General features: G+C 41.8%; 1 protein-coding gene across 1 annotated transcript in view; it reads left to right on the top strand.

The window, feature by feature from the left end:
• The window catches only part of LOC111869684 (reversion-inducing cysteine-rich protein with Kazal motifs), a 286,372-nt gene that overhangs the window by 17,346 nt on the left and 247,619 nt on the right, over positions 1-21,407 (top strand). Inside the window, exon 2 of the mRNA XM_033753512.1 lies at positions 8,159-8,322. The gene's annotated coding sequence lies outside the window, so the exon portion shown is untranslated. The remainder of the gene's footprint in view (positions 1-8,158; positions 8,323-21,407) is intronic.

The following is a 21,407-nucleotide window of genomic DNA, read 5'->3' as shown; positions in this document are numbered from 1 at the left end:
TAAAGACTTGTATGACATTGGCAGCTGGTAGAAGGAAGTAAAAGAAGTTGTCGTTGAGAGGAACACAAAAGAGGCTCCCTTGTATAAATACAAGCATGTGGGTGACAAAGCGTGGCAGAGTACATTACGAGCACAATGGCACGCAATTTGTCGGGGTCCGACCGTGTTATAAGGATCAATGAGAGAAAGAGACTCCGCTTTGTCGAAGACCCACCTCACGATTTTTTTTTCTTTTGGAAATGAACCCCCCAGACAGTTGAGGACAGGAAACCGGAGCAGTTCAGAGCGGCTACATGTCTATTTGGGCCACAAAACACGGTAATTTCAGAATCTCCGATCAGAATTTTGCATCCCCGAAACAAATGGATGAGATTCCTTACCTAAGTAAAGCAAGAAAAGTTATCCTTGTTCTTAATTATGTAATTGAGCACTATTCCATGAAGGCGTATGAAGGAGTGGAGATATATCTTCAGTTTTAACCTCGGAACTAGGTGGAGTTGAGTGGTCAGCTTCACGCCCCCTTCCTCTTTATCCCGGGATAGAACCCCATGTACTCTTTAGCTCCTCAATTATTCTTTAAGTTATTAATTTTTTAATTGTTTCGAAAACTACAAGAATAAAAACTATTATTTTGAATATATCAAAAGTGTTTCAGTTTCTCTGTAACTTTTGTTCGCGGTAAGTTTCTCATTATCAAGTTAGGCTGAAGTTGAAGTAGATATTCTTGTGGGTTTTCATGCAAGCGTATTCTTTCAGAGCTATTTTAACATAAACTTGAATGTTTCAACGAATTTTATTCAAACTCCCCAGTATTAAATTTCATGAAAATCTATTCAGATTCAGAATTGGTGCGGTTTTGGACTTTGTCCATCGTCCGATATTCTAAAAACTAGAGAACACAGCGTTTTGGAATTTGGATCTGTTTCCGTTCTCATGTGAGAAGGGAGACAGCTACTCTGTTGGGTCCCTTAGAGAGAACCTACCTCAGTCACGTGTGATGCAACAGTGTAGGTTTCTACCGCCTCACCTGAAGACGGCAACAGAACCGGTTTCTGAAACGTTGGGTTCTCTAGTTTTTAGAATACCGGGCAATGGGCAAAGTCCAAAAACCCATCGAGAGCGCCCTTTAGAATGTATTCAGATGTTCTCGGTTTTCTGCATGCGTACAAAGGGACGGACGGAAAAATTTAATAGGTTCTCCACAGAAATTCGAACACGCCTAAAAAATCTGCCCGACGGTTATGTGATGTCTTCGAGTGGTATGTTGTTCTTACCGAATTTCGTAAATGTCGTTTTACTATTGACTTTTATCAGCACCCGAAATTAATTCAGGAGACTGGACAGCAAATACATGACATGATTCTGAATTTGAAAGAATCTCTATCTCTGAAAAAATACAAATATTATAAGCTGAGATTGGCTTTATGTAGATTGCGATGGAGCTTGTAATCTGCCCCCTTTTAAAATGAATTTAATGATTGTATTCCACTCTAATATGAAGGTACATGAAATGTGAAGGCGCTAGCTTTAAGGCCTGAGGCTTTTTTAAACCTGCTACTGCTATATGTAGGAACGCGCCGTACTGTAATTGGTTGAAGCACTATGCTTCAACTATGCTACAAATTCATTGTTCAAGGTTCAAGTAATTAACTCGTTTTACTTCCAAACTGAAGATAAAATATTACGTGAAGTACATAATTTTTAATATTGCTGAACTTACTATGTTTTTGTTCGTCGGTTTAATTTACTGTGATCATAAATTTTCAACACCAAACTCGTATTGTAACTGTCAACGTAACTTTTTCAATACTGTCACTAACAAGCCAGAAGGAAAGAGACCACTGGGAAGACCAAAGCGTAGGTGGGTGGACTATGTTAAAATGGATCTTATGGAGATAGGATGGGATGGGATGGATTGGATTGTTCTGGCTCAGAATAGGGACCAGTGGAGGGCTCTTGTGAACACGGTAATGAACCTTCAGGGTCCATAAAATGATGGGACATTCTTGAGTAGCTGCAGAATTCACGGCTCCTCAGGAAGGGCTCAGCTCCATGAGTAAGTAAGTAAGTAAGTCACTGAACTAGAATGTCGTTGCTGAAAGAACTGAAATTTTCACTGATAGAACTACTCCCATTTCGGTCCCAAATTAAAATAGGTTTCCTTTTTCTAAACTGAAGGTTGTTTTTCTTCGTGTAAGTGGAAAATTACGTGATCTCTGCAATTCGTTTACAACCCATCCGTTAATTTCGTCCCTGTTGATAGGGAATCATGTTTTCCTGCACCCTGTCCATTGAGCCTGATCCAGACTTCTCTTCTTAGCTCTTTGTAGCAACGGGAGTTGACAAATGTAGGGCAGTTAACTGAACTCAGTTGTCAATACAATGGCTGGAACTGCACCCTGTCAACGTTATGTCGTAACAACAATTGCTGAAAGGAACGATTTTCAAACAGGTCCGTCGCGGAGGGATTAACCGGAAAAGACCTTTCTTTCCTATTCACTATTTTAAATTGAGGCTAATATTCTTACACTGTTGTAGTACGTACACCCGTTTAGAATTATAAATAGAAACCACTCTAAATAATACTCATAGAGTTCTTATGTTATGTTATGTTATGCTTCAGTTCTTAGTGTTATGATCTTCTTCTTTTTAAAAACCGTTGACTTAAAAATTGTAATTCGGTTTATTACTATTTAGGTTCAGAACTTGGGATCTCGCTCTCAGAGAAGCGACTATGGAAGAGAATTACACGTATATCTCCTGGAATATAACGCCATTTGGCAAGGAGAAACACCAAACTTGCCACATAGTTGGACGCTAGTTTCTTGCTTGATTTATTCTTCGACCCTGAAGACATAAGCAACATATTCCTTCGAAATTTCAGTTGACTTCCAAAGGACCACACAATATTATATCTCAGAAGATAGAACTCTTCATAATCACCTCTGTCAGAACCTCAAATCCCACGATGATGGAAAAGTGTGCTCCTTATTTTTCATACCTGCTCACAGATCTATAATTCAGACAAGTTCTTTAATTGGGTACTCTGTATACTTCATTAACAATCATATTTACCTGCTGCACATATAACTCTGTAGTTGCAAAGTTAATCGCTCTGTAAATATTCCACTGTACGTAGAAAAACTTTTCGAATCAAAGTTTCAGAACTTTAATGGGATCTTATTTTATCGTATATATATTCATTCAATCATTCATCAGTAATCTGTCAAGACGACAGGTCCACAGTCTCTTCCAAAACAGTTCCTCCACTTAATGCGATCTCGAGGTTTCTCCTTCAAATGAAAATATCCTCTTCTGTCCCCAAGGTCATCCAGCATCTTCTTACGTCTTCTTCTTCCTCGTCTTCTGGTCACTTCTATCCGCCCCTATATCTTTCCTTCAATAACTTCTCTTAGAAGGCAGTTACCGCGTAAGATATGACCAATCCAATTAGCCTTGCGTTTTCTTATTTCGTGTCGTATATATATACACGATAAAATAAGATCCCATATATATATAATATGAGCCGGGGTAGTGCAGTCGGTATAGCGGCTGTTTACGGGCTGGACGACCGAGGTGTCGGAGATCGAGTCCCGGTAGGATCAGGATATTCTCTTCTCCATAGCGTCCAGACCGGCTCTGGGGCCCACCCAGCTTCCTATTCAATGGGTACAGGCGGCTCTTTCCTCGGGGATAAAGCGGCAGGGGTGTGAAGCTGACCATTCACTTCAAGTTAGTGCCGAGGTCAAAAAAATGTGGATCTATATATCCACTCCCCTTACGCTTTCATGGTATAGTGTTTAATTAGTTAAGCACAAGGACAACTTTACACACACACACACACACACACACACACACACATATATATATATTACTAGGAGCTGGTCTTGGGAAATATAAATCGAAATACATTCGAAGTTTCGTAGAGAAACATGTCGACAGACAGATGTACACCAGTTCCACTTTGCGCGTTCATTTCGTTTAGTTTGCTCTTGCACACATAAAAATAATTAAGATTTTTTAAACATTGACTTAGGGGGACATAAACAAACAAGACAAACAGTAACACTGAACTAAGTTTTATTATTTCACATTCGGGGTACCGTAGTTGGTTGAGGCACTATGCTACAAGCCGGAAGGTCACGGGTTCAAGTCCCGATGAGATTTTTGGATTTTTTTAAATTTACATAATCCTTCCAGCCGCACTATGACCCTGGGATCGACTGAGCCTCTAATAGAATTGAGTACAAGGAAACTTCCTAGGGGGTAAAAGGCGGTCGGCGCCTAAGGCTGACAACCTTGCCGCCATCTGTGAGTCGATTGTGTAGAAAATTTGGGAGCCTCTACGTCTCACAACGCTATGGACCTCCACGGCCTGTTACAGGGATAGCTTTACCTTTTGTTTTTACAGTCGGATTAAAGTCTGCATAGACACTGTTGTTTAGATGTGACTTCTTAAAGAAGTCAAATTTCAATCAAAGAAATTATTTAGAACGCTAACCCTAAAACGAATGAATGATTATTTGTGCTGAAATATTTTCTGAAGATCAGTCGTGTTAATTTTGAGTTAAAAAGCAGCGTTTCAGATATCTCTGCTTCCATCATAAGGGACGATGCGTTCTGTTTTGCTTAATGGTGTAATGAGACAAAGTTAAACTGTCCTCAATAAATGGCCAACTGTTTAGTCTGAATAACAAGACAATTATCTTTTCATCAGAAGCCTCTGTCTTTAACTGTACAATAGCAAGACATTGTTAAGAATGTTAAGAACGACTGAAGACAACGGATATTTTGTATAAGCAATAAAACATAAGTTGCATTGGGATGATTCCTTGTCGTTTCTTCGGCTTGAGTGTTACTTTATTTGTTTTACAGTTCAGTCCTACGTTAAACATGAAAGTATATTAATGTTCTTGAACAGTGTTTTAGCATTAAGAGCATTGTTTACATTCAGCTAAATGCCTCCCTCTAGTGCAGTCAGCCTGAGGGGCTTATGTCCCCATTTCCAATGGAGTTGCAGCAGCTGTAGTCTGTTTCTTTTAACAACAGTCAAACGCACTTCAAGTGGACTTCTTTTCTTTTTCTTTCGCAGTGAATAGCGAAGACAACAACTAGTTAGGCAAAACAATAACTAAAGCGACAAATATTTTAATGTCTTCGGATTTCTGTACGTTTCTTTTCCTAATCACATGGGACCCTCAACGTCTCACAGTCCTATGGGCCTTCACGCCCTGGTACAGAGATAGCTTTACTTTTTTACTGAAATACATGGCTCGCAACTCTAAGGCATGAACCGTCTTCGCCTGCTCAAAGACTGGGATCTTGGGTTCGAATCCCACTAAAGGCATGTATGTCTGTGTTGTTCTCTGTTTAGGTAGCGGTCTTGCGACGGGCTGATCCCCCGTCTAACAAGTCCTACCGGCTGTGTATAGATTAAGAAACTAAAATAGCGGTCGAGGTCCACAAGGGTTGTAGAGCCAAAGATAGAGAGACGTCGCTTGCGATAAAATTAACGATAATTCAAAATTTATGTAACAGCGGGGTAGGAACTGCATTGATGTGCCTCAGGATAGAGACCAGTGGAGGGCTCTTGTAAACACGGTAATGAACCTCCGGGTTCCATAAAATGCTGGGAAATTCTTGAGTAGCTGAGCGACTGGTGACTTCTCAAGAAAGGCTTCTCTTTATGGAGTTAGTTCTAAGTAGGCCGCGCCGTAGCTCAAGCGGTTGGCCGCTGGCTTCCCATCGCGGCGGCCAGGTTTGGACCCAGGTCTGGTCATGTGGGATATGTGGTGGACAGAGTGGCTCCACAGTCACCATCATCTGTCATCTGGTGCTGGTACAATAGGCCAGTAGTGGCCGCAGTACAAGGGACTTAGTCCCACCACGATGATAATGATGATGATAATAATAATAATAATAATTATAAATAATAGATCCGAATGTTTAGATTTGTGGAACATGGGCCTGCTATTAGTGCTTCTGTAGTACTTCAACAAATTGAAACCAATTCTGTGTATTGCTCAATTTAATGGTGGGATACGTCAGTGGTGACAAAATAACTTCTGTTCGGGAGGCAGCTGGATCGAGCATTATTTTTCGCTCAACCGGCTGTCTCAATTATGTGACTTCCCTCGGTTTCCACAGGTAAATGCTGGAATTGTACGATAAATGAAGGAGAATAAATGACAGAGAATGAGCACACAGAAGGTTCTCAACAAAACCTGCCATACCTCATCTTGGTTGACAGTAAATTCCACAGCTCAACCGTGAAATCTGTGGCTGTTCAGTCTGCATTCTTCTCTAGAATACTAGATTTACTCGTAGAAAGGGTAAAGTAATTCTTTACTGGAGAATGTTATTAATAGTACTCAATTTGCCATCATAATATCACGTATTTTGGAGTGTGCGTGACTTATATACGGTTTTGGATTGATGACCGGATCAATTGCACTTATACAGCTTGTTACTACACTTCACAAACCGCTATATGACACACTATGTCCTCTCTCTTCCATCAGCTTCGTCTGGCATCTCAAGAGACTCCCTCAATTCTCCTTTCAGTCAAGTCAAAGTCAAAGTCACATTGCGACTGACTGTTAGTTAGTCGGTTAGTCTTGGTGTGAAGCCCAATCTGGGGCTTATGACCAGATATTTATTACCAGGGCCCGGATTGTGATGACCTGAAAATATTAAAAAAATGACCGAAAAATTCCAGAAAAATGACCTAAAGGAGAAAAGAAAGAACACTTCGCATCCATGTTATTCACATTTCAGAAAACATATGAAGATAAATTCCCTAAAATGGCCCAAAAATGACAAGAAATATCCAAAAATGAAAAAAATGATATTAAACCTAAAAAGTAAAAAAAAATGACAAAAAATTACCTATAACATTTACATTTCTGTAACCAGCAGCTCATATCCGAGATTTATATATTTAAGAGCATCGCATAGGATACAAGGGGAAAAAAGATGACGTCATCAAACTCCGGGCCCTGTTTATTACTGTTTGACAGTTTCGGTCTTGTTTTTGTGGGTCGCCCCATCTGACGGGAGGACGGGTCTGCCTTTTGTCAGAGTCATTGTTTGCAGTAGTAAGTCATTTGTCATAATGTAATATTTACATTTTGCATGTTAAACATGTTAATAAATGTATATAAAGTATATACAGGGCTTCTGTCAGTCCAGGCTCAGTACAGCAGATTATGTTCTATTTCTAGTAGCTTCCGCTACAACGGCAGTCTAGTTACTTGAACGGTCGTATGCTTGACCGCCGCCAAGTTTAAGCCTCTTATATCTCCTTTCAGTTGCCTTAGATCCTCATTATATCGTCTCGGGGCGACCCCAACAGAAAACACCGTTTCCTAATAATACCTCTATTGTTATAGAGACGTATTTGCTTCGCCGTTGCATAGAAACGGTAGTTCTTATTGATGCATGCGTATCCATTTCCACAATAACCTGTTTACCGAGTCGTTGCCTAGGAATGAACGTCTACTCTGGCTCCGCTATTCCGAATTTTCATGCGTCATGTCACAATATAAAATCTACGTAATAATTATTATCTTTGTTGTTCATAAGGCATTATCATTTGCCTGAAAGGGTGATGTCTGGACTAAATTAAATTGTGTCACGATTCCCTCCCCTTTACACCACTTTCGAGAATAGTGCCTGATTTGGTAGCAAACCGAAAGAACCTTCGGCGAAGGCTGGTTATAAAATAAAGATACATGAAATACTTACATCCCCATTGAAATTATTTGTTATCTCAGTGTTCAAGCAGGTGATGGATGCCAAAGCAACATATTTCTGGCTTCCTACAGTCTCCGAAGCCACTTCATATGGGTTTATTTCATTACAGCTTATTTTCTCCTTCTGTTCCAATTAGAATGTCGGACTAGACCCCTCATTCTTCAGCTATTGAGGCACATGTTCTGCCACCTGTAAGTTCGTTCTAAATTATCCAGTTGAAATAAATGTATAAGGAATCGGGATTTATGGCATCTGCATGTTTTGAGAGTTAATGGCTAGAGCCAAAGTCGAATGGATTTTCATCTCAGTCATTTAATAAATCCCTAGGCAACATGTAAGTGTCTTGTAGCAGATGTGCCCTTGACATATCGTGGCAGTATTTGAGAATGGTGTTCTTTTGCAGTTCGAGCATACGTTTAACGACATGACGATGTGACATCGAAGAAAATGGCCAGAATTTGTGGCACGAGCAATAGGCTTATGGCTGATGGCTGTGAAGACGGCAACTGTGCATTAAGGAGCTCCTACTCGTATGGTCTGACCAGTACTAGATTTCCGGTCCTCTTGGTGAGTGATATGTTTCATAATTAATTAATTATCATATTAATTTGCATTGAATATTTGCGATTTGGTTAATGAGTTTAAAGTTGCTTCTACTGCACTGTCTATCCGAGATAGGCAACAAAACAAAAACAAACTCCGTGATTTTAGTCTGCAAGCGAACTTAACCGACCGAACTACTGACGCTTGTAGGCGAAGTTTAGTGCCAACTTTTGCGGATAGAGAGTGTCGTGTGGTCAGCGCAACGAATCCCCACGATCGTTAATTTCGATTTTCTAGACCGGAGCCTCAAAGAAATAGCTCCTCAGTTATCATCACGAGACTGAGTGGACCCCGTTCCAGACCCATTACTTCTCAGAGAAAATCTTGCACTTTCGGGAATCTAACCTGGGCCGTCCAGTCCCATAACCCGTTGCTATAGCGTCTGAACTTGGTGTGGTAGCCCTGCTTTAAACCTCGTCGAGCAGTCTTCATTTTTGTACAGTTTAGTTCATTTTAAAACTCGCTTTACGAAGGTATAGATACACGAAAATTTTAACATTACCTTTTTTTTTTAGTTCGAATAATTTAATATATATGAGCTTACGCCTCTTTTTTATTACACAAATACTGCAATATGCACATTTCTGAGACTTTTCTTTATTTTGAAGACCACTTTACTTTCAGCTTTTCTGTACTTTACATACAGGCTTTTTTATCTTATGAATCGTGATAAATTTTGTTGAAACGAGGTATAGGGAAATTCTATTATATAAGAATATGTACACGTGTGAAATTGTAATTGGTTTAAAGATGAACTTTTCATAGGGCCTAAATACAATTTTTGGTGTACTTGACTGAGAAAGCTTACTAACATGATAGAAAAGTCTTTGATTGGACGTTATAGGAATCCGTAAACTATGCAGCTTTTTCTCTGTTATACAACATTTGGATAAAAATGGATGATTTCAGCATATTAGGCCTGTTGCGCGTTATCAAGAGCAATGTCCAAACCGACGCTATCGAGCTGTCATGTACACGTCATGTACACATATCCATTTTCATGACGTGATCCTTAATTACTTACGGAAAATTTTACCTGTATCTTTGCTCATGTAAATCCAGATCAATTTAGAGCCTCTGTGCATATATTGGCCTGACTTCACATCAGATCTTATTAATAAAACCTTATGTAAACAGACTGGCATAATTACCATGGAGACGAGAGGGTGTTGGCCGCACTGTCTGGGCAACATGCTCAGCCACCCATGTAGCACTACCTGCCCATCCAGTGTCGTGCTGCGTAGGTGTGTCCTCGTAAATGTTTCATAACTCCACGTCTCCATGCACTGTAGTATTTGACATCTACTGTCCTCATGAATATACAGCGCAGTATATTCTTTGTTTAAACGACTTTCTCAGCTTCTGTACTTCTTAATTCTTGCGTGATTATCTCCAGAGGCTGAAGGCTCTTGAACGATTTCGTAGTTTCTCTTTCCAGAACTTTCTTCGAAGCATATACCTGTTGTTCCAGTATTGTGTCAAATATTGTACGAGTATAACGCGTGTGTCTCATGCAGGTGACTTAACATTGTTATACTTCTCGTATAAGCTGAGGTAACAGTGAAGAATATGTAAAGCTTGTATGGTGAGACAAGAAATCCATACAGAATTTCCGTGAAGAAAACTTTTGCAAAACGACCACTTGGAAGAATGAGTCGATAAGTTACTGGGAGGAGAGCAGTCACGTTGTAACCATGGAGCATAAATAAAAATGGACCGACATCATGCCCAGCGTCTAGAAGCGAGTTAGGAAGAAACCCAATAATCTAGACTCTAGATTAACTCGATGGATTTATTTCTTCTGTGCCTAGAGTTGCTCGTAAACCGCGTTATAACTTGAAGAATGCGATGTTCTTCGTTGTAACACCGTGTAATTTGGGGATATCCCTACGTTTCGGGAGAAATATATCGACTGCATCGTCAGGGTCGAATAACAAGCAAAGCAAGAAACCAATAGACGAAGGCTGCAAACTGAACACAGCTATTGAAAATCTATGTTATCGGGCACTTAACGTAGGTCAGGACTGAGATCAAAGCCTGATTGGCGTTAAAGATTACTGAATGAATTAAATATGTGTAAAGTATACAAGGAAGAATCGCCGAATGGAATGACATTCACACAAAGCATATGCAGATTGTATAATGTGTGTCTATTTTGTTCCATTCAGTAGTTTCCTACGGCTACTCAGGCCGCGCAGTTTAAGACGCTCGCTCGAACAGTGGGATCGTGGGTTCGAAACGCACTCAAGGCGCGGATATCTGCGTTTATTCTGTGTTTGTGTTAGCAGAATCCACACGATCGTTAATTTCGGGTTTCTAGACCGGAGCCGCTATTTCTTTGAAATAGCTCCGCAGTTATCATCACGAGGCTGAGTGTAGCCCCTTCCAGACCCATTACTTTTCAGAGAAAATCTTGCACTGCCGGGAATCGAACCCGGGCCGTCCAGTCCCATAGCCCGTTGCTATAGCGCCTGAACTTGGTATGGTAGTCCTGCTTTAAACCTCGTCGAGCAGTCTTCATTTTTGTACAGTTTAGTTCATTTTAAAACTCGCTTTACGTAGGTGTAGATACATGAAAATTTTAACAGTACCTTTTTTTAGTTCGACTAATTTAATATAGATTTATGAGCTTACGACTCATTTTTATTACACAAATGCTGCAATATGCACATTTCTGAGACTTCTTTATTTTGAAGACCACTTTGCTTTCAGCTTTGCTGAACTTTACATGTAGGTGAAACGAGTGTTTCACAGATGCCTTATGCTCCAAGTGGGAGCAAGAGGAGAAGAAGAAGAAGAACAAGAACAAGAAGAAGAACAACAACAACAACAACCAGGCTGTAATCTCAGCCCTGACCTATGTTCTTAATGGCTCATTAGTTATTGATATAGAACAAAAAATTAAACATAGCTTTTGTTTTCCTCGTTCACTATCGATAAACACTGAGATATCAGGCACGGAATGATCCCAAAATCTCTATTAACCGGAGACTGATTAAGCGTGAAATATTGGTATCTTGTTGATGTTGTTAGATTATGTGTCCGCCATGTTACATAAACAGTGATGAAAAGGGAACAGGCCAGACACGGTAGCCGAGCGGTCTAGGGAATGTACTGTCTTCGCTCGCTTGGAAACCGGGATCGTGGGTTCGAATCCCACTCAGGGCATGGATGTTTAGTTTGTGTGTGTGCGTTTTTCTGTGTTTGTGTACAGGTAGAGGCCTTGCGACGAGCTGATCACTCGCCCAAGGAGTCCTACCGAATGTGTAAGATCTAGAAAAACCGAAGTGAACGGAGAAGTTCATGGAGGTAGGCCTAGGCCCACTGGAGCTGTAGTGCCAAGGGGGGGGTGGGGAAAAGGGAACAGAAAATACGGCAAGGAAAACAGGCCAGGATATCAAATGGCAAATGAAATGGTTAGGGCTCCTATGAAATTTCTAGGTACATTAATACACACACATAAGTTGTAACTTCCCAATATCTGGAACATTTGGGTGTCCAGAAAATTTTGTTTCCGGCGGTGACCCATATCACAGCGTCTACTGAATTACCTTTTATCTTCCTTCGCGAAAGTGAGTTTATAAAGTTTCAGAGACGGTACTGAATTTCAGGGCAGTGTATTTTAGATATATATTAGTAGTGATAAGTGGAAAAAATGCGAACTGAGATTTGAGGTTTCCATGACGTTGACTCCGAAGATTACTGCTTTCAGTATTATATTTAAGCATCCTGTTACACTCACACAATATATATGAGACAAACTCCGTCTTAAGTGCAACAATTTAATTGTAGTTCTTTCTTCTTTCCTTACGTATTTCNATACAATTGGAAAGACTGGTGTTTTAAAATTTTAAACTACGGGCAGTGTAGCAGCTACGTAAGGATATACACCTGATGATGGCCATTTAGGGCCGAAACATGTAGTGTAGAGGAAGGAAAGAAGAAAGAACTACAATTAAATTGTTGCACTTAAGACGGAGTTTGTCTCATATATTACTGCTTTATAAGATGTGACGTCACGTGATGTGGTACAATGTTACCAACGTTTCTGACGGATATACTGCCTCATTCTTCATAGTAGAAGAGTATCCTAAAGATGGTGATAGTATATTCCTCCGAAACGTCGATAATGATCTACCAGATACTTGGTGTCATCCCAGAAGGAAATCTTCAAGAATTACGAAGGATTACAGAGGGATGGCCCCATGCCAAGTTTCTGACAAGTGACAAATCGGATTAGGAAAGAATCCAAGCAGACTTGCAGACACACAGGCACTGTCACGTGGGTACGTGGCGTGTCGTTACGTGACCAGTTTAATTCCCTCTACAAACGAAGGTTGCCCCTCATAGCGTTACTAGAGGCAGAACAGCGCGTGGTACTTCAGCGTCCCTCTACATAAGCCCTTATCCGTTTATTAAGGGACTACATGTAAGTAAGTAAAAAGTGAAGCTATCCCTGTAACAGGCCATGAAGGGCCATAGGGTTGTGAGGCGTTGAGGGTCCCACATTATCTAGACAATCGGCACATAGATGGCGGTAAGGTTGTGAGCCCTACGCGCCACCGCGCTTTACTCCCCAGGAAAATCATTTATTTAATTCCTGGTACTCATTTCTGTTAGAGGCTGAGTGAACCCCAGGGCCATAGTGCGGCCGGAAGGATTAGGTCAATTGAAAAAATCCAATAACCTCATCGGTATTTGAACCCGCGATCTTCCGACTTGTAACATATGGATAATCAGTTTCCAGACGTTCATGCAAAATCTTCACACAGCTGTTTTATTTACAAAACAATGATAAATAGAAATATGTCAGGTTCGGTATTTCATGTCTCCTAAATGATTTTCCTGCCGATCACAGTGGCCGCGCGGTCTAAGGCATGAACTGTCTTCGCTCGCTTGACCTCTGAGATCGTGGGTTCGAATTCCATTCGAGGCATGGATGTCTGTGTGTGCGTTTATTTTGTGTTTGTGTTATCCTGTGTGTAGGTAGCGGCCTTGCGATGGGCTGATCCCTGTCCAAGGAGCCCCACCGACTGTGTGTAAGATTAAGAAACTGAAAAAGCGGCGAAGGTCCACAAGGACTATAGAGCCATAGATAGATAGATAGAAATGATTTCTCACGCGTCCTGGGATTTACATAGAGGGATTACTTTCATCATCATCATCATCATCATCATCATCATCTGGAATACTTGAGCTTGTTAGCTCATTTTGTATATAAGGATAAAGCCTTCTGCTTCTTGGTCTTCTTAGATCACATTTTCTTATCTGTTGCTAATATAAAATTGATTTGCGAGCTCCTTCTGATGGCATCCTCTGCAGATGTTCCAGCCGATTTTTGTTCCTTTGATACGTTTGTTTGTCAGGCTTCCTCATTTCTAGTTGTGTCCTTATTTCGTCGCGGCGCCTGTCCTTGTTTTTATTTCTAAAATGATGAAACTACCTCACTTTTTACCAATGAAAGTCACCCGCCAGTTACACAAGCTGCAGCATGTACAAGTCGCGTCATGTATGGGTGCAGCATCCGTTATAATTCTAATGTCCTGCTAGATTTTTCTGTATTCGCTATCATTGTCTGTTTTGCTTTGAACATCACTGAGTAGCTCTCAAAGTCCATAACTTACAAAGTCGTTACTTATTTGGCTGATAAGAAAATTCTCTGCTTTTACTGCTCCCGAATATTCGATTCGTCACCGCTGTCGTAACACCACGAAATTGAACTCCATCCTGATTCAGTTGTATTAAGTCTACAGAATTATAGCACATATTCTATTGTACATTGTAATATTATACGTTTTTTAATAATAATGAGCAGAGATATTGAGAAGCTGATACTCTTAAGCAAGTCCAGAAATTATCCATCTTTCCTGGAATCCGAAAGTTCATTTCCGTATTAACAGGAGCCTGCTGTCCGACCATATTCTGAGCCAGATTAATCCAGTCCACACTGTATTTCCATTTTCCCATCAAGTTTCCTAGCGTGTCTGTATTTCTCATGTCTTTTGTGCAGTTATTAATAAATTATGATGCTAATATTATCACAGTAATCACATGGCTTTGATGATATTTAATTGAGTTTCAGAGTTAACTGGTAATGAATATGTTAAGGTTTTCATGATTTATGGACTTCCCCCTGTAGTCTGTAATTATTCAGTTATTATCTTGGTGTATTAAGATCAAGAATTTTATGATGGGCTGACAGTGGAAGGGGGAAGTTATACTGAGAACTTTGATGGAATATCTTCTTGCACAATGTCGTTAGGAAGAGTGAGAAAGAGAGAGACATATAACTTAAAATATGCCTTAGAAAAGTAGATTGTGAAAAAAGGACCTAGATTTAGTTGGCCCAGTGTTGTGTCCAGTGGCGGTCTCAACATCAGCGTTAAACTTTTGAGATTTCTTTATTAAAGAGTTGGTGAGATTGTAAGTTGGTTGGTTTGTTACTTAATTGTTGCAAGATCTTCTGAACTCGTAGTGAATATTCGTGTTCCATACAACGCGGGGAAATTCTTGAGTACTTTTTTTTTAAATTCGCTTAATGGGAGGTGGAGTCCAACTGCGTCCACTCGGCACGGCAGCCACTGAATGACCTATTGTAGCCTGCCCTGTGTGATTATGATGATGGAGAATTTTGGTGGCATGAAGATTGGCAGGGGAAACTGAAGTACTCGGAGAAAATCTGCCCTAGCGCCACTTTGTCCACCACAAATTCCACTTGACCAGACCCGGGATCGAACCCGGGCCGCCGCGGTGGGAAACCAGCGACTAACCGCTTGAACTATGGCGCGGCCTTAAATTCTTAAGTAACTGTGACTGTTGGTTTTCTCAAGGAGTAGTGCAAGTAATTGGCTTGCTAGAACTTAACAAAACAGGGCAGAGGAGTCTGAAGATGGGGCTTCTGATCACGTTTAGAGGTTGCATCTGTAGCGTGCTGCACCCTGTTAATTGAACGGAATGTTGCAGAATTTTAAGTCGGGTTAGAGAGATTGCAAAGTGTTGATATATTGTCAATTTACTGCTACTCCGTCTGTAGACATGTTTGTGGCGTGGAGCCAAGTGAGATAATCCAGTAATTAAAACCAGGTACACGTGAAGCCAAGTTAATGGCCCCTTGTCTCGTAGATAACAACGACGTGCAACATTTTTAGCTCTCTTGATTAAATTTAAAATACGTAACACTGTCAGAATGATAACTGTCTGGTTTGTCTCATTTTAATATTTGTAGGCCCTTCTTCATCGAACCACTGTGTCACAGAAGGGATTTTGTGGAAACCCGCAGAATTAAGTTGATTTTTTATTGTTAGTGGGGTGGGACTAAGTTCCTTGTACCCAATACTTCCCCATCTACCGTAGGCGTTGGAAACTACTTGGGCGGGAAACTTTTTGCCTAATTTTGCTCAGAGGTCTCCTAGAGACATGAGGATCTTTTACGTGCCGTAAATCTACGACACGGGACCCACGGCTTAAAGTCCCTCCCGGAGGACTTGTTCCCTGAATTTTTCCGCCCTTAAAAATTCCACGACCTCCGCCGGGTTTGAACCCGCGTACCTTGAGTCATGAGGAGGCCGCTTTCACAGCCTGTTCCTTTAAGATCTATTTTAATATTATCCTCCCACTTAAGATTACGTCTTCTACGTGGCCGACTTTCTGAAGGTTTCTCTACCAAAATATTGCTCCCATTTTTATCCACATTCGTGTTTCATGTTTCACATACCTCACCGTCCCTGATTGTGTCCCTCGAACAGTGTTCGGTGAAAAGTAAATTATGAAGCTCCTTATACGTGTTATGTTCTCCACACTGCTATTAGGTGCCCCTTCTTGGATCCAAATGTGCTCTTCAGGTTCGTTGAAACAATGGGTTTGAATGCCACTTGGGGCATGTAACGTCCCGCTTGTCGTAATAAGAATTTAGAATACGTGTACAATGGAGGGAGTCAAGGATTTAATCGGACCAAGAAGATGACAGTAAGTTATTTGCATTGCACCACTCCCAAACCATGTCTTGCATCAAATTACTTTCTGTGGGAGTACAGCTAAGATGCTTGCTATTCAGTTAAGGCCTTTAAGACTGAAACCAAATGCTGCAGAATCGCGCTACATTGGACAGAGAATCTGCAAGGAAATGAGGGACAGTGAGGATACGCGCTGCTTCATATCCTCGAGTTCCACTGAACTAGGCCCATGTGCGACTTGCTAGAACCCTCTTCGTGGGACCGCAGTTGTTCAGCTGTTCGTGTGCTTATCTCATGAGTGTCCCAGTTATGAGGAGGGTCATTACATAAACACAAACACAATATATTTGTGTCCGTCAACACAACAATTCGGGTAGAAGTAATAACAAATTTGGGCCGCGCCACAGCTCAAGCGGTTAGTCGCTGGTTTGCCACTGCGACGGCCCGGGTTCGATCCCGGGTCTGGTCAAGCGGGATGTGTGGTGGGGCGGGTTTTCTCCGAGTATTTCGGTTTCCTCTGCTAATCTTCATTCCACCAATTGCTCCACAATCACCCTCACCTATCATCTGGGGCTGGTACAATAGGCCAGAAGTGGCTGCAGCACAAGGGACTTAGTCCCACCCCACTAGCAATACAAAAAATAACAAAAGTTATTTACGTTAATGTTGATAACATTTTGTTATTACTCGTACCTGAATTGTTGTGTTGGCGGGTACAAGTATTCTGGTTTGAATGACACACAACAGGATGCAACACGTAAATATAATAAATTATATGGTAAGGTAACCCTGTCCCTAGCCGGTCACGGTAACCGAGCGGTCTAAGGCATGTACTGTCTTTGCTCACTTAGAAACCGGTATCGTGGGTTCGAATCCCACTCAGGGCATGGATGTTTGTGTGCGTTTCTCTGTGTTTGTGTACAGGTAGAGGTCTTGCGACGAGCTGATCACCCGCCCAAGGAGTCCTACCGAATGTGTAAGATCTAGAAAAACCGAAGTGAACGGAGAAGTTCATGGAGGTAAGCCTAGGCCCACTGAGGCTGTAGTGCCAAGGGGGGGTGGGGAAAAGTCCCTGTGCTTAACTAATTAAGCACTACGTCTTGAAGGCGTATGGTAGAGGATGTATGGACCCATGTTTTCTTGACCTCGGCACTAGTTGGAGGTGTGGTCAGCTTCACGTCCCGGGGAGAAAGCCCCGGTACACTTTGGTTAGGAGGTTGGGTGGACCTCATAACCGGTCTGGACGACGTGGAGAAGAGAAAATTCTTTATCTTACCGGGACTCGAACTCCGACCCCTCGTTGCTTTTGAAGATGAAGTGCTCAGGGAATTCTTTGAAATCCATCGAGACGAAATATATAGAAAGTGAGCATTTTTTCGCTTTTTTCATTATTGTTGACTCAGTTTACTGTATATTGGGCATACAGTCAGATCGGAGAAGTGAATACTGTAACATGCATATTCGATTCCAGATAAGGACTTATCGTCAGTAAATATCAGAATTATATCAACTTGCTTTCTCTGAAATTCATATAAGCATAAACGAGAGATTGGAACAGATCGATAGCTGTCAGAATAAAATCTGATCTTTATGATGTCCTTTCCGATCCTGCGCAGGACCTTTGGCTTAGAAGCTGTGTCAGAGCTACAAGAGGTCTGCATCCATTAAGAGGACGCGATAAGATGCCATCTGTTGATGAGTACTGCAATTAGCTACATAGAGCGATGTTCATATGGTTTGTCTGGGACTGACTGCCCAGCTTTCTCCACGCATATGTATTAAAAGTCCTTCGTATAGGTCTAAGTTTATACGAATTTTATATCCAGCCATGTCTATGAAAAGATTTTATGTTGCGGTTTATTTTGCTTTTAGCCACCACCTAAACCAGCACTCACATTGCGGTTTTTTGACTGCTAAGTTGAGGTTCGTATAAACGTTTATTTGTGGCCTGCATTTTACGGTTAGGTTTTTTGGTGCTGCATTGACTACAATTGATTGAGGAAGATTTTTGGATGAAATTATAAAGAAACTGTGACGCATCGCGACAACCAGGCTTCCAAATCTAAATTTCTTATATCTTCCATGTTCAAGTATATACATATATGTATATATATTCGAAACACGATCCCATAACATTCTCTGTGACTGAAGTTTTCAAGTAGACTGTAATTATCTGCGGTTTGACGCTTTCACGGTAATTAAGATGTATATTGTCATGGTTTTAGTGACTAAACATGGGGTTTGGATTGGTAATTGGATTTATTGACTGTTACAACACGTAACTGCAAGTAACTCAAACAGTTTCACGGCACTACACACTTTACAATTCACCACAGTACACGCTATGTCTTCCCAGTGTGCTGTGTCTTCACTAGCCGTTGCTTTTAATGGGATCCCAACAACATCGTTTTCTTCAATTGTTGGCGACTGCTTACCATCTCACAGCTACTCAACTTATAATGGCGACTCCCTTAACGTTCTCGACTAAAAAGTTCAAAATCGAAGTCAAATGTATATTACGATTGACGGTCAGTCCGTCAGTCTGTCTTTGTATCAAGTGCCCATCTGGGACCGAAGACCAGATCTTTATGATTGTCAGACCGTTGTGGGTTTGTCCTCTCTGACGAGAGGACGGATCTGTCATATACAATGCTGCTGGCCCTAGCCAGCGCAATCATTCTCGGATCCGACTCCCGCGGAACTTCTGACCATATTTAAAACTCTCAGACCCCCCAACCGGAAGGACCAGGTCCCAACATTTATATCCCCCAGTAACAGGGTGGCCTATTTATACCCCCAGACACTGGGTTCCCTTTTCGTCTCCTCCTACGACTCCCAGGGCTACGGTGGAGGCATTCGAACCCACATCCACATGGGCTACTGAATCCTGAGTCTGTATAGTTCGTGCTTGGAATATAACCTCGGGGCAGGCGCAATAGGAAACACCGCTTCCAGGAGTTTTTCTCTTGTGTGCGTATCTATCGCCGCAAAAAGCAGCGCTCACGTGTAGTTTACCGGCCGTTGCCTAGCAGTGGATGACTTCTCTTGTTAAATTATACCATTATCATGTCATAGTATTTTGAGTCTTCTCAATTATGACGTCTTGTTATGGTGTGGTATGTGGATACAGAGATATCAGATTATAATGTGTCATGGCCCCGAAAATCGCAGTATGAACCCAGGTATATTTGTCGTCTCCTTCACATGTTTGCAAGTAGAATGCAGCTTTAGAAGCATTTTTCATTGCTTTTCTTTATATGGAATTTGTCTATGTGTGCAGTGTTTCAAAATGGGCCTACTGTACAGCGCTTCTTGAGGTTTCTTTTAATGCTACTGGGGTGGGACTAAGTCCCTTGTACTGCGGCCACTTCTGGCCTTGTGTACCAGCCGCAGATGATAGGTGAGGGTGATTGTGGAGCAATTGGTGGAATGAAGATTGGCAGGGGAAACCGAAGTACTCGGAGAAAATCTGCCCCAGCACCACTTTGTCCACCACAAATCCCACTTGACAACACCCGGGATCGATCCCTGGCCGCCACGGTGGGAAGCCAGCGACTAACCGCTTGCGCTATGGGGCGGCCTTTCTTGAGGTTTCTATGGTTACAACATAAGCTATTCAGGAGAGTCATAAATTTGCTTGACTATTACATGAACTCGCGTAAGTTGTGATGTTTGTGAAACTCGATCTGTGAACTTAGGAGGAAGGATATTGATTGAGAGTGTTTGAGAACCATTTGCTAGGAGAATGTTTGGATCTGACACACAGAACGTCATAAGAAAGTGGATACAATTACANACCCCCCAACCGGAAGGACCAGGTCCCAACATTTATATCCCCCAGTAACAGGGTGGCCTATTTATACCCCCAGACACTGGGTTCCCTTTTCGTCTCCTCCTACGACTCCCAGGGCTACGGTGGAGGCATTCGAACCCACATCCACATGGGCTACTGAATCCTGACTCTGTATAGTTCGTGCTTGGAATATAGCCTCGGGGCAGGTGCAGNCCGAAATTGAGAATAGGTGGAGCTATACGTCTACTCCCCACACGTCTTTAAGGTTTAGTTAATTAGACACAACGATAACTTTACTTTTTACCTTTTAACAGAAGGAAATAAATCACTTCGAGAATTGGGTATAGATTGGTTGAAATATTTTAAAAGATCTTGCGGTGTGANGTGCGTATCTATCGCCGCAAAAAGCAGCGCTCACGTGTAGTTTACCAGCCGTTGCCTAGCAGTGGATGGAATGGGGACTAGGTCCAACTGACTGAGGTTACGCCCAGTGGTGGGCTTTTGTGAACACGGCAATGGAACGTCAAGAGTGGTGAAAAGCGAAGTTATTTCTTGGCTAATAAATGTCTCAAGAAGATCATTGCTCATGGTATTAACTAATTAATTAACTAACAACACGCCTTGGATATGGGTCCTTCTTTGGAAGCCTCCAGTCGCTTGACTTACCTTAGATCCTTTATCCAAAGAATCTGTATATGTCCAACGCCCTGTGTAACACTTCGTAATAAACTTGTTTGTTTTTTATAATGAGGGCTTGTTAGCCTCATATCCAGCCCCGTAGATTGGACCTCTTGCTAGCTGTCCGCCACTTTTTATTCATTATATTCATAGCTGCCCTCCATATCAGTAGGCAGTCTCCTCTCTAGGCAACCCCAGGACTCACCATGCCGTGGTGAAGAGGGGCCCATTTAATATGGCACAGTAATAATTAGTTAATAATTTTATGGATGATTCTAAATGCTCTATCAGAAACTTTGATAAATCGTTGCTGATATGAGGATTAGCGAATATGTGTGTGTGTGTGTGTGTGTGTGTGTATGGAGGAGAGGCTAGAACATGACCGAGTGCCCACTCGAGTCACCCCCCACTGGATGGGAATGACCAGTACTGATCCGAACCTTCGCCTCGCTGAGGAGGAGGCTCATTTTCTAAACAAGTGCGTATCCAGGTAAAGGTAAAGGTAGGCCGCGTCATAGCTCAGGCCATCAGTCGTTGGCTTCCCACCGCGGAGGTCAGGGTTCGAACCCGGGTCTGGTCAAGTGGGATGTGTGGTGGACAAAGTGGCGCTGGGGCAGGTTTTCTCC

Source organism: Cryptotermes secundus, unplaced genomic scaffold, assembly GCF_002891405.2.
Source record: "Cryptotermes secundus unplaced genomic scaffold, Csec_1.0 scaffold1072, whole genome shotgun sequence".
NCBI lineage: Eukaryota > Metazoa > Arthropoda > Insecta > Blattodea > Kalotermitidae > Cryptotermes > Cryptotermes secundus.
Note: the sequence above shows the minus strand (reverse complement) of the source record. Positions and strands in the feature narration are given on the sequence as shown.